General features: G+C 44.3%; 1 protein-coding gene across 4 annotated transcripts in view; it reads right to left on the bottom strand.

Moving 5' to 3' along the window:
- Positions 1–12,954, bottom strand: part of LOC141110972 (uncharacterized) — a 189,640-nt gene extending 176,686 nt beyond the window's left edge. For 3 of the 4 annotated variants that reach the window (XM_073602831.1, XM_073602835.1, XM_073602834.1), the window contains exon 1: positions 12,852–12,954. The gene's annotated coding sequence lies outside the window, so the exon portion shown is untranslated. Of the gene's footprint in view, positions 1–9,299; positions 9,443–12,851 lie in introns of those variants that run through there. The other variant, XM_073602832.1, reaches the window with a different exon arrangement.
- Positions 12,955–13,243: the final 289 nt, after the last annotated feature.

Raw genomic sequence — 13,243 nt, 5'->3', positions numbered from 1 at the left:
TTATTGCATACTTACATTGGACCTTGTTGAACCAATGTAAAGAAGCATGTTTCATTTCTGAGGGGCCATTGAGAAAGCTGACAATCCCTGTAGTAGTCAAAGAGGTTTGAACTTTGCCTACATACTTTGTATTGATAGGTGTCCTTCTTTCTCATCTCAGAATGGGCGTACAGTATGTGGTGCTATATAAATATATGTCGCTTAAATGTTTTAATGATGTCGCTGTTAATAAATAACTTTCATTGATGAAAAAGACCAGCTAACGTCAAAGCACAAAGGAGTGGTCATATTTGATTGTAATTCAACTGGAAAAATTACAGTACAAACACCAAGGCTGAAGTGCAGATTGAGAAACACCCCCGGCAGTCAACTGTACATTATACGTTTAATCTCAGGCCGCCTTTTACAGGCTGCTGTATTTACAACTCCTCCTAACAAGGGAATAAGATTGTACTTTGGCTCAGTGGGACCATAAGAAAGTTGGTATATAATATATCAGAACTAAATTGGGTTCACAGATTAAGGCTGTCCATACATTATACAATTTTCTTGTACAGTTTTCCTTTAGGTTTATCAAAAACCATATAATATGAGGTCAAACCTAAACACTTTTAATTTGTATGCAGTCAGGCACTTGCACTACATAGTTGAAGGTAAATCTAAAGGAAATTGAATAGGAAAATTGTATAATGTATGGCCAGCTTAAGACCTCATTCACATGGGCACTAAAGCCCGCACACTGTCAAAGAGCCATTGTTTAGGCGTCTGGAGCAGCCAGGTGCTGCTTGCAGGCAGCTCATGCAAGTCTATGGGGATGCCCACTCATCATAACTTGACAAGTGGATGGGTAAGTGTCACTATAGACTTACATGAGCTGTCTGCGCAAAGCACCTGGCAGTTCTAGACACATAAACAAATGGCCCACTATGGTGTATGGGTCTCTGCGCCCATGTGATGAGCCCTAATACACTGTGCCATAGAGGTCCAGGGAGAGAAAACATATAGAGACAGCTGGTCTGCAGAGCTTTACATTTTTTTTTCTTTGAACATTAGATTGGTTCTTCAAAAAAGACTGCTATTATCATTAAAGCAGAACTCAAGCCAAAACTATGTAAAGTTTTGATTGAAATTCAAATTTTGATACAGATCTGAGTCAGGTTTCTACCACTGTGTCCCCATTGGGGAGATTTCCTCGCACTTTCTTTCCTGGTGACATGACAGGTAGTGGGAAAAACCTCTCCATTCAGGAGCCAGACCTCAGTAAAAACCTATTAGAGTTCTCCTTCCATCCCAATTTTATTAGAACTCGAGGTGCATCATCTGAGAACAATTGCTCTGGCGCTGTGATTGGGCGTAGTGATGTAAGTACAGCATGGCGAGCATACAGTGGGGGGGATTTACTAAAACTAGAGAGTGCAAAATCTGGTACTGCTGTACATAGAAACCAATCAGCTTTTAGGTTTTATTGTCAGCTTTCAGGTTCTAGCCCTCGTTCACACTGAACGCAGCTTTTAAATCATGCGACTGCACAGATGCACAGATGTCTATTGAAGTTGCAACCGAAATCACCAAAAGTAGTGCAGGAACTACTTTTGCAAATTGGTGCGGAGCCGCAAAGTTGGTGTCGCACCGATTAGAACTGTATTATTGCCGCCAATAGGCTGGGACTTTTTCATGTGATCTGACCTCTCAAATCGCATGACAAATCACTCCAATGTGAATGAGGGCTTAATGTCAAAGCTTAACTGAACAAGTTGAAGTTAAAAGCTAATTAGTTACCATGTACAGCTGCACCAGATTCTGAGTGCTCCAGTTTTAGTAACTCAACCCCACTGTGTATCTGAGGCTGGGTTCACACTAGAACACGCAGTGTCTCCCAGCAGTAGTCCGGTGCGTTTCCATTCGCAGTTTCAGGTCTGAATTCAGCCTGAATTTTGGGCTTAATTCGGACCTGAAACGGACCAAAAGACACACAGGGCTCCTGTGCAATTCGCACCAGAGCCACTGCAGAGATGTGTGAACCAGCTCCATAGAGAGCCAGTCACAATCTCCTGCTATGCAAACAATTAGCAATTCCTAGTTGCAATCTCGGAACACCCAATAAGAGGATAATATGCGACCGGTCTAAACTACGTGGCATGTTGATAGGTGAACTAGAGATACCGTTGTACGAGGAGGATTTGGATTTTGTGGGAATTTCAGAGACCTGGTTCAACAGCTCTCATGATTGGCTGGCAAACATTCAAGGGTATACCCTTTATTGCAAGGATAGAGAGGGTTAAAAAGGGGGAGGGGTATGCCTATATATCAAGAATAATGAACAAGTGAATGTGAGAGATGACATCACTAAGGGAGCTAGGGAGGAGGTGGAATCCTTATGGGTAGAGCTCCAAAGGGATGAAGCTAAGGGGAAAATAATACTGGGAGTATGCTATAGGCCCCCTAACCTGAGGGAGGAAGGGGAGACAGATCTCCTATCACAATTTGGATTAGCAGCAAGGATGGGAAGTGTTATCATAATGGGGGATTCTAACTATCCAGACATAGACTGGGCGGAGGGAACTGCGCATTCATCTAAGGCTCGCCAGTTCCTAAACGTCTTGCAGGACAATTTTATGGGTCAGATGGTAGACGCACCAACTAGAAATAAAGCGTTACTGGATCTACTGATTACCAACAATACAGACCTGATCACGGATGTGGAAATACGGGGCAATTTAAGTAACAGCGATCACAGTTCAATTGGCTTCAGTATAAATCGCACAAATAGGAAACTTAAGGGGAATACAAAGACACTGAATTTCAAAAGAGACAACTTCCTTAAACTACGAGACTTGCTAGAAGGCATAAATTGGGATAAAATCTTGGGAACAAAGAACACGGAGGAGAGATGGCTTTGCTTTAAGAGCATATTAAATAGGGGGATTAGCCAATGCATCCCATTGGGTAATAAATTTAAAAGAGCGAACAAAAGTCCTGGATGGCTTAACTCCAATGTAAAAATGCATATAAAAGCAAAGGAGAAGGCCTTCAAAAAATACAAGGTTGAGGGATCATCATCAGCATTCAGACTTTATAAAGAATGCAACAAGAAATGTAAGGGTGCAATAAGGACGGCTAAGATAGAACATGAAAGACACATAGCGGAGGAGAGCAAAAAAATCCCAAGAAATTCTTTAAGTATGTAAACAGTAAAAAAGTGAGGACAGACCATATTGGCCCCATAAAGAATGAGGAAGGGCATCTGGTTACAAAGGACGGGGAGATGGCGAAGGTATTGAATTTATTCTTCTCCTCAGTCTTCACGAGGGAATCAGGGGGCTTCAGTAACCAAAACTGCAGTGTTTATTCTCATGACACATCACAGGAAGCACCTCCATGGTTAACAGAGGACAGAATTAAAATTAGACTTGGGAAACTTAACATTATTAAATCACCGGGATCTGATGGCTTGCACCCGAGGGTACTTAGGGAACTCAGTCAAGTAATTGCCAGACCATTGATCCTAATTTTTACTGACAGTCCACTGACTGGAATGGTACCAGCTGATTGGAGAAAAGCCAATGTAGCACCAATATTTAAAAAGGGCCCAAAATACATCCCTGGGAATTACAGACCAGTTAGCCTAACATCAATAGTATGTAAACTCTTGGAGGGGATGATAAGGGACTATATACAAGATTTTAGTAATAAGAACGGTATCATTAGCAGTAATCAGGATAGATTCATGAAGAATCGTTCTTGCCAAACCAATCTATTAACCTTCTATGAGGAGGTGAGTTGCCATCTAGATAAAGGAAGGCCCGTGGACGAGGTGTATCTGGATTTTGCAAAAGCATTTGACACAGTTCCCCATAAACGTTTAGTGTACAAAATAAGGTCCGTTGGCATGGACCATAGGGAGAGTACATGGATTGAAAACTGGCTGCAAGGGCGAGTTCAGAGGGTGGTGATAAATGGGGAGTACTCGGAATGGTCAGGGGTGGGTAGTGGGGTCCCCCAGGGTTTTGTGTTGGGACTAAACCTATTTAATTTGTTCATAAACGACCTGTAGAATGGGGTAAACAGTTCAATCTCTGTATTTGTGGATGATACTAAGCTAAGCAGGGCAATAACTTCTCCACAGGATGTGGAAACCTTGCAAAAAAATCTGAACAAATGAATGGGGTGGGCAACTACATGGCAAATGAGGTTCAATGTAGAAAAATGTAAAATAATGCATTTGGGTGGCAAAAATATGAATGCAATCTATACACTGGGGGGAGAACCTCTGGGGGAATCTAGGATGGAAAAGGACCTGGGGGTCCTAATAGATGATAGGCTCAGCAATGGCATGCAATGCCAAGCTGCTGCTAACAAAGCAAACAGAATATTGGCATGCATTAAAAAGGGGATCAACTCCAGAGATAAAACGATAATTCTCCCGTTCTACAAGACTCTGGTCCGGCCGCACCTAGAGTATGCTCTCCAGTTCTGGGCACCGGTCCTCAGGAAGGATGTACTGGAAATGGAGCGAGTACAAAGAAGGGCAACAAAGCTAATAAAGTTTCTGGAGGATTTTAGTTATGAGGAAAGGTTTTGAGCACTGAACTTATTCTCTCTGGAGAAGAGACGCTTGAGAGGGGATATGATTTCAATATACAAATACCATACTGGTGACCCCACAATAGGGATAAAACTTTTTCGCAGAAGGGAGTTTAACAAGACTAACAAAATTAGAAGAAAAGAGGTTTAACCTCAAACTACGTAGAGGGTTCTTTACTGTAAAAGCGGCAAGGATGTGGAATTCCCTTCCACAGGCGGTGGTCTCAGCAGGGAGCATCGATAGTTTCAAGAAAGTATTAGATAAGCACCTGAACGACCGCAACATACAGGGATATACAATGTAATACAGACATATAATCACACACATGGGTTGGACTTGTGTCTTTTTTCAACCTCGCCTACTATGTAACTATGTAACCATGGATACAGGGAAATCCGCATCCAATTTGCAATAGTGTGAACCCAGCCTAAAGCCAAAATGTATTTTCTTAGAGTCTGTTTTATGTTTTACTAGATTGTGCCCCTTTTGGGAGATCTTCTTTTACTTCCTGTCATGGAGATACAACGGGAATTAAAAGGAAAGCTCTCCAAAGTGAGGGAAAATCCCCACTTGCACAGCTGTCACTGAGAAAGATGTCCCCAGTGGAGATATCCCTTGACTTCCTGGTCCAATGTCAACTTTCAATGTAAAATGTAGGATTTCCCTCACTTTCTGCCCAGGTAATAATGGTCATCAGTCTGGGAAACAGACACCAATAAAAACTAGACAATCCATCTAGTATTACATTTTAAAACATTATTGGATCAAGATACACTTTAAGTATATTAAATAAATCCCTGTCAGCACCTTGTGCATGCAGAGTGTCAAGTCCTAGCTAGTTCTCCTCCGACAAGTACCAGCAAGTTGTTAGCATTTCTTCCTGAGCTTGCCTCTGACCTTACTCATTACCCAACCAGCCAAAGCTGTGGCTCCATATCTTTTGGCTGGATATGCTGGGGATTGCCTTTGATTCTCTTACAATATTGTAAAGAAAATGATAAAGCCTTTTGTATAAAACTGTCTGAAAACAGTAACTGCCTGCAACACTCATGGAACTGGTATAAGAAAAGGAGGAGATGAGGGCTGTCATGGGAAAATTATTTTTACTATGGACACTTTCCTGCAGTAGTCAAAACATCCCACTTATGGTTATGTGGCCGGGTACTGAAAGCGGAGTTCCACCCAAAAGTGGAACTTCCGCTTTAAGCACTCCTCGCCCCCCTTATATGCCACATTTGGCATGCCATTTTTTTTTGGGGGGGGGGGTACCTTCTTTTTAGTGAACTTCCTCCTTCGGCTTCTCGGCTGCCTAGGCGACTCCTCCTCTCCACCTAGGCAGCCCCTCCATCCCTGCAACCTCCTGGGACACATCACAGAAGATTGCTTGGCCAATAGCAGAGCGCACAACAGTAAAATCAGTCTGTATATGCAGTAAAGCATGCTTGTTATACTCACTGTGGCACCTAAGGGGTTAATCTTCTGCATTGTGTAAAAAGGTTGTTTGATCCTGTCTTCTCTGATCCTCCCCTTCTTCCACAGTCCCCAATCTATCTGCTGATAGAACAGAGCCTTGGCGGCAAACTGCACATGCTCAGTTTGGTGTGTATTGTAGAGAGTGTTTTTTTCTTCTTGGGAGTATGCATGTGATCAGCACTGGTCCAATCAGAGGATCAGGGGTCCTGCAGCCCCATAGGACAATTAGGGAAAAATTAAAACTCCTCCTAAAAGCTTTAACCAGTGCTCGGCTGGACACTGCTAGAAGTCACAAGACTGCTATATACTGCTGATGAGAAAAGGTATTTAGCAGTTTAAATTTACTAAGGCTGGGTGCATAACGTGAATGTGACCGACTTTCAATGCAGCCGGTTCACACATGTACAGGGCGGATGCGGTGCAGTTTTGAAACGTGTCCTGTGCGTTTTTGGGTCCGGTTCAGGTGAAAAATTTGCACCTGAACTGGTGAACAGAAACGTACCAAACTCCGGACAGCAAACCGCACTCACATATGTCAACCCATATTGCATTTCCATGTTCTATGTACTGTGGGAGGCCAGATATAGTGAATGCATGGTCCAGAGTTTAGTAACACTTTAAATGTTGCTGTTTGAAGAGGAGAATCACTGTATCAAAACTGCTACTACAGTGATCCTTGCTGTGCTGTGCTGTGCTGTACTGGGGTACTGTGCTGAGCAACTGCTCTGCTGCATAGTGAACACGTCATTCGCTCAGCATGGGTGCCATTCACAGAACGCTTTGCATTTTTCTTAAAGCTTTTGTTAACGTAAAAAAAAAAAAAACATGGATCCTGCTCCTTTAAAGCATGTTATACAGCACAGTGCTTGTGCTGTGAAATTTGGCCTTCTGTATCACCTAAAAAAACCTGGCTGATCCTGCCAGTTTCTGCTGTCCCCTATGTAAACTCACCACGGTTTATCATGGCTGCTGAGCCCTGACACCGTTGTCAGTTTACATGCCTCCATCATCCGCAGCTCTCCTCTGTCCTTCTCTGTGCTCCTGTGTCCTCCTCCGCCCTCCCCTCCCTGCCTGTCAGCTCCATGTCCGTGTCCGCCCCCTCCTGCTGCTCAAATTACAGTTCATTTTTTACAGTATCCTCTCTGTTTAATAAGGTAAGGTGCCCCAGTGTCTGTGCTTTGTAAACATAAGCAGCTATATACCTGATTTGCGAGCGCTGATCGGCGCTCACGTGACCCACCGCCTCTCTCCTTCTCTCCTCCTGACTGACATCAGTGGGGGATACTCGGCCCCGCCCGCTGCAGCTGTCAGGCTAAAAGAGGACAGAGGCGTCGCGTCACGTGAGCGCCAATCAGCGCTCGCAAATCAGGTATATAGCTGCTTATTTTTATGTAGCAAGGTCTCCGGTCTCCTTCGGTCTAATGAGACCCTCCAGGGCCAGAGATAGCTGACATCCTTCTGTATATGGTGGGTTGTGAGGCATAGTGGGTGCAAGTTATTGGGAGCAAGACACTTCTTGAATGCAAAACAGATGTTTATTTCTCTTACAAACTTTTGTAGGGAAAAGAGGGTTAGGGCCAGGACACCCTTGAGTAGTTGCAAGTTCAAATAGCAGACTCCGAGACATCAATAGGACAGCTGTGCAGGGAAAGGCCTCCAGCAAAAAGCCACATCTGCACGTGCAGGAATGCTGTCTCCTACAGCAACAGTCTTTAACAGTTCCTAACACAAAGCGTTAGAGCCGATTCACACGGTGGCGACTTGTCAGGTGACCTAGCCGCCTGATAAGTCGCCTCCCGTTCTGTACAATGGAACCGTTCTAATCGGAGCGACGCAAGTCGCTCCGACTTAGAAGAAAGGTTCCTGTACTACTTTGGGGGCGACTTGCATAGACTTCTATACAGAAGTCGTCTTGCAAGTCGCCCCGGCAGTCGTGTGCAGGTCGCCTCGGTGAGGCGACCTGCAAGTCGTGCCGCGTCTAGTGTGAACCGGCACTTACAGTCCTTTCACCTTCACTACAATGTCTCCTTGTAGTTCTTCAGTACACTGAGCTCCCGGTCTCTCACTAGACCCACTGATTCACTGTCACTGAATCCCTTGAGCTCCTCCTATGTTCACGGTGGTATCTTCCTCAAGTGTCGCCCCTGCTGGGTCCCTAGCTTGGCACTCCCGATACTCGGTCCCTGGCTTGACACACAAGGCTGCTCTGCAAGTGTCACCTCCGCTGGCTGGGTCCCTGACTTGATCACCGTCTGAAGTTTCCCAATTCTCTACCATGCCCGTTCAGTAAGAACACTTCTCTGGTACTTGCTTCAGTTACTCACTGTGGTCCCTGGCATTTAGGTGGTTGGTCTCCTAGTGGCGACAGCGTCCCCTCTACCTCCGACCACTGACAGGTTCTCCGGCCAGCAGGACTGTCACTTCTGGTTGGACTGCAAGCTGCAATCCCAATCCTGCGCTGCTCTCTTGCTTCTGGATAGGCCCTCAGACAGCCTAGCAGCTAGACACCCCTGGGATTGGCCCGATCTCCAGCCTAGCAGCCCAGGGAACACAACACATGCCCACCCAGACAGCCGTCGAGGTGGCACAGAACCTGGATCACCTCACGCCACCGAATATATAGGCTCTCCCAGCAGGCCAAGGGATCCAAGAAAATCCTTGCCCATTGGCTGAGATACCCCATATACCCATAATCTGACCTTGGGTTGCCCTTCTCATATCTAATACCACCAAGTACTTGGCAACCTAGTGGTAGAAGAGAAAAGTGCAACAAGGCCAAACTTAGGGAGAAATCAAAAGATCTCTAACAATCAACCACGATAACTACTCCTTGCAAGTAAATATGTGAGGAGCAACCCTGCCTAAACTCCAGGGTGCTACATTTACAAAGCAAAGACACTGGGGCACCTTACATAATTAAACAGAGAGGATGCTGTAAAGTGTATATAGTGGCTTAACAACCACTTTAATAAATGCAAGGCATCGGACAAGTGGGTGATTGTGACATCATCGCCCTGCCTCACCATCTTGCTCAATCAGAGAACGCAGAAGGCAGCGGCAATCACTGTAGTACAGCAGCTACTACAGTGATTCTCAGCTTCCACAGGGATCCCACAGGTATGAAATATGTATGCTTACATTGGTTCAAACTGGATTCATATAACTATGCTATAAAATCCAAACCTAGAATTCAGCTTTAACAACCGCAAACAAACAGATACAACGGAAAGATATAACTTACTATGACAGCAACACATACAAGAAAACTATGCACTAAGGTCACATGCTTTTTGTTTTGCACGGCTAAAACATGCTCCAGGCTTGTCAAGCCAGTTATTGAATGCGTTTGTCAGGGAGTTTTAGTGCAGCACTGAAAGAAGGAATAAAAGGTAGAGTTACACTGAGACAATGGAGCTAAAATAGAGCTATTCACATTCAAATACAGGTTACTGCAATCAACTTGCCTACAGCGCTCTGCTGTCATCAGATATCTAAGGTGACCTATACTCTCCGAAAAAGCAGCAATCCTGTTTTCAGAAACTGCGACAATCTATGAGAGTTTGAGTCACACAGAGGGGCTACCAGTCCCAGCATACCCTTCCAACATGGACAGGCATATCTTGCTGTTTGTAGGAACACCGAGGGTCCTTGCACAGGGGCTTTCCGCCCGACGGACTCCATTTTGCTCAGCGGGGGGATTGCTCCACTGATCCCCGCTAAGCAGACAGATGACGGGCCCTTCTCAGAGACAGATTTGTCAGAGCCCCGCTTTCCTCTATGGGAGATCGAATGAAAACGGACCGCCTGTCCATTTTAATCCGATCCGATCCTCCAGATGGATAGAAAACAGGGTTTCCATTCGTCTGGATTTTACAGACAGGATCGGATAGCAGCAGGTGTCAGCAGACATGTCATTGCGGACAACCGCTGCTCCATAGAAGTAAATGGAGCGTCCGATCATGTCTGCCTGAAAAACAGAAGTAACTGATTGAAGCGCCCGTGTGAAAGGGGCCTTAGAGGGCAGTTCACCCAGTTTTGAGGTTTGTGTGAGGGTATATTTAGACGAGCTAAATTACTGACATTCTATATGTTTCACCCCCCCGGTTCACACAAAAAGCAGCTTTGAAATCGTGCTACTTCACTTGAAATTGCACAATTTCTAAGCCGCATGTCAGTGCAACTTCAGGAGCGACTTGGCTGACATATGTGCGACTTTATGCACAGATGTCTACGCAAGTCGCTCCTGAAATCACCAAAAGTAGTGCAGGATCTACTTTTTCGAATTGGTGCGCCACTGCAAAGTCGACATCACACCAATTTGAACAGTTCCATTGCCAACAATAGAATGCGACTTGTCATGAGATTTGACCTGTGTGAACGGGGGCTCAGGGACTCCAGACGAGAAATCTCCCCCCATTTGGGCTCTGGTCTGGTCATACACTGATGGATCTTTTTTCATTCAGTCTGCAGGCTGAAAAAAAAAAAACTTAACACAATGCCCCATCCATGATATACAGTGCAGATGATTGAATCTCCCATTGAGGCTATTGTAGTCTGACACTGGTAGCTGTCAGAATACCCAAGCAGCAGCTGTGTCTGACAGATTGCAGCTGCTGTTCAGCCAACAATTTTGTGCCAAGCTCCATCAATTGATGTCAGGCAGAGTGATGCTGACAGGGCCACCCGCTGATTGAATTTGGCTGGTTCATCAGGAACTAGCCACAATTTACACAGTAGATGAACAGCTTAACCACTTCCCGAACACCCAACACAGATATACTGCTGCAGGATCACGTATCTGGTATGTGATTAGTGCTTCTGGGTAGGGGGCGCACGTGTGTGCCATCCCAGCTATGGTGTGATTTGTTACAGCAGAAGCCGATCAGCGGGTCCTGGCCAATGATTGATTGCCAGGACCCGCTGATCGGCTCCATCATTCACTGAAGGAAGCTCTGTGTTGTAAACAGCACAGAGCTCCGAACACTGACAGGCGATCTTGCTGTTTTTTTATTCCCTGCAAAGCAGGTAAAAAAACAGCAAAGTTACTTAGTAAAAGCAGCACAGATTACACATTGTTAGGCACACATTTAACCCCTTGATCGCCCCAGGTGTTAACCCCTTCCCAGCCAGTGTCATTAGTACAGTGACAGTGTACAGTATTATCACTGATCACTGTATTAGTGTCACTATTGATGTCAGTGTCAGTCAGTTAGGCTTAATGTACACGGGACATTTTAAAACCTCTCCTGAACGATTTAACTTGACAGATAGCAACCCACATTTAAAAACATTCGTTTTGCCGCGTTTGCATGCCGCGTTTAGCCGTGTTTGCATTTAGAAGCGTTTTTTTTTTTTTTAAATAGTCAAAAATATATCTCTAATAAAAATGCCTGTAAATGAAATGTGGCTAAACACGAGTTACCTTGTTTACACGCTGTTACAGGCATTTGGCATTTCAAGTACCTCTGAACCCCGGTTCTGAATGCATTTTTTTGCATTCCAAAAAATGCTTCTAAATTCAAATGCCTAGAAATGACTATAAACGACCCTGTGTACATGTACTGATAAGATAATATTGAGAGGAGTTCAGGGGCAGCTGAAAAAAACGCCCAACTACTCCTAAATGTCCGTTTACCAGCAGCAGTGTACATGAAGCTTTACACTTCTTTCACACCGAGGCGCTTTTCAGGGGTTTTAGCGCTAAAAATAGTGCCTGTAAAGAGCCTCTCAAGCCTCCCCAGTGTGAAAGCCCGAGTGCTTTCACACTGGGGCACTGTGCTTGCAGTACGGGAAAAAAGGTCCTGCAAGCAGCATCTTTGGGGCGGTGCGGGTGTATACACTGCTCCCAAAACGCCCTGCCCATTGAAATGAATGGGCAGCGCTGCCGAAGCGCCACAACACGGGTGCTATTGACCCTTTCTTCGGCCACTAGCTGCGGGTTAAAAGCGCCCTGATAGCGGCACTTTATTGCTAACGCCCGCACTGCCCCAGTGTGAAAGGGGTCTTAGTGTACCCCCAGCCAGCATCAGCTAGTGTCAGATTGCCCGCTAAATTATCGCAGTCCCACTAAAAGTCGCTGATCACCGCCATTACAAGTATAAAAAAAAATCCAGTAACTATACCAGAGGCTATAACTTTCACACAAACCAAATAACATACACTAAGTTTTTATTTACCAAAGACATGTAGCAGAATAAATTTTGGCCTGAATTCATAAAGAAATTTGATTTTTTTTTTTTTCTTGGAAATGTTTTATAGCAGAAAGTAAAAAATATTGTTTTTCTTTCAAAAATTTTAATCTTTTTTTGTTTATATCACAAAAAAAAGAAAAAAAAAACAGCAGTGATCAAATACCACCAAAAGAAAGCTCTATTTGTGTGAAAAACATGATTAACTTTTCATTTGGGTACAGTGTTGCATGACCGCGCAATTGCCAGTTAAAGTAGCGCAGTGCTGAATAGCAATAAAATGCTTTGGTCATGAAAGGGAGTAAAATCTTCCAGAGGTCAAGTACTTCACTCTTCCTCCATATACTCCAAAAACCTGATTGAAGGAGGACTGAGCAGTCAGTATTTTCTTACATAGCTCAGCAGCGTGCATATTCTACACATTGAACTGGCTTAGGTAAGTTTAGTGTCATTCGCTGCAGATCATCTTTAAACCTGCCATAAACCTATATGTAATAAAAGTTCTACAGAACATTACATACATTTCTTCTGGTACTATGATAAGAATAGTACACTGTACAAGTATACATACAGTAAAAGTCTAAAAGTTATAAACTTTTCCTCACCTTGTATGTTCTGTCTGGTTTCTCCTCAGGTTACAGTATGACTGGCGCACAGTAAACTTTCAGGGAACTTTCAGGCAAAGGCGTGGTCACTTCATGTTAAGGTGACTCGGCTGCATTTTGTATGTGCAACACACACATGGCAGTTGTCAAAACAAAAATGACATTCCCTTGATTGCCACTGGAGGGAGCACCATGAAAGGAGAGCATTAGAACCAAAGACTTCTGAGATCATGAAAGAATCAGATGACTTCAAAACTTTTGAACTATAAGGCCGCTTTCACATGGAGGCGCTTTACAGGCGTTTTAGCACTAAAAATAGCACCTCTCCTGTCACTCCAGTGTGAAAGCCAGAGTGCTTTCAAATTGGAGTGGTGCGTTTGCGGGACATTAAG

Source organism: Aquarana catesbeiana, linkage group LG10 (assembly GCF_042186555.1).
Source record: "Aquarana catesbeiana isolate 2022-GZ linkage group LG10, ASM4218655v1, whole genome shotgun sequence".
Lineage (NCBI taxonomy): Eukaryota > Metazoa > Chordata > Amphibia > Anura > Ranidae > Aquarana > Aquarana catesbeiana.
Note: the sequence above shows the minus strand (reverse complement) of the source record. Positions and strands in the feature narration are given on the sequence as shown.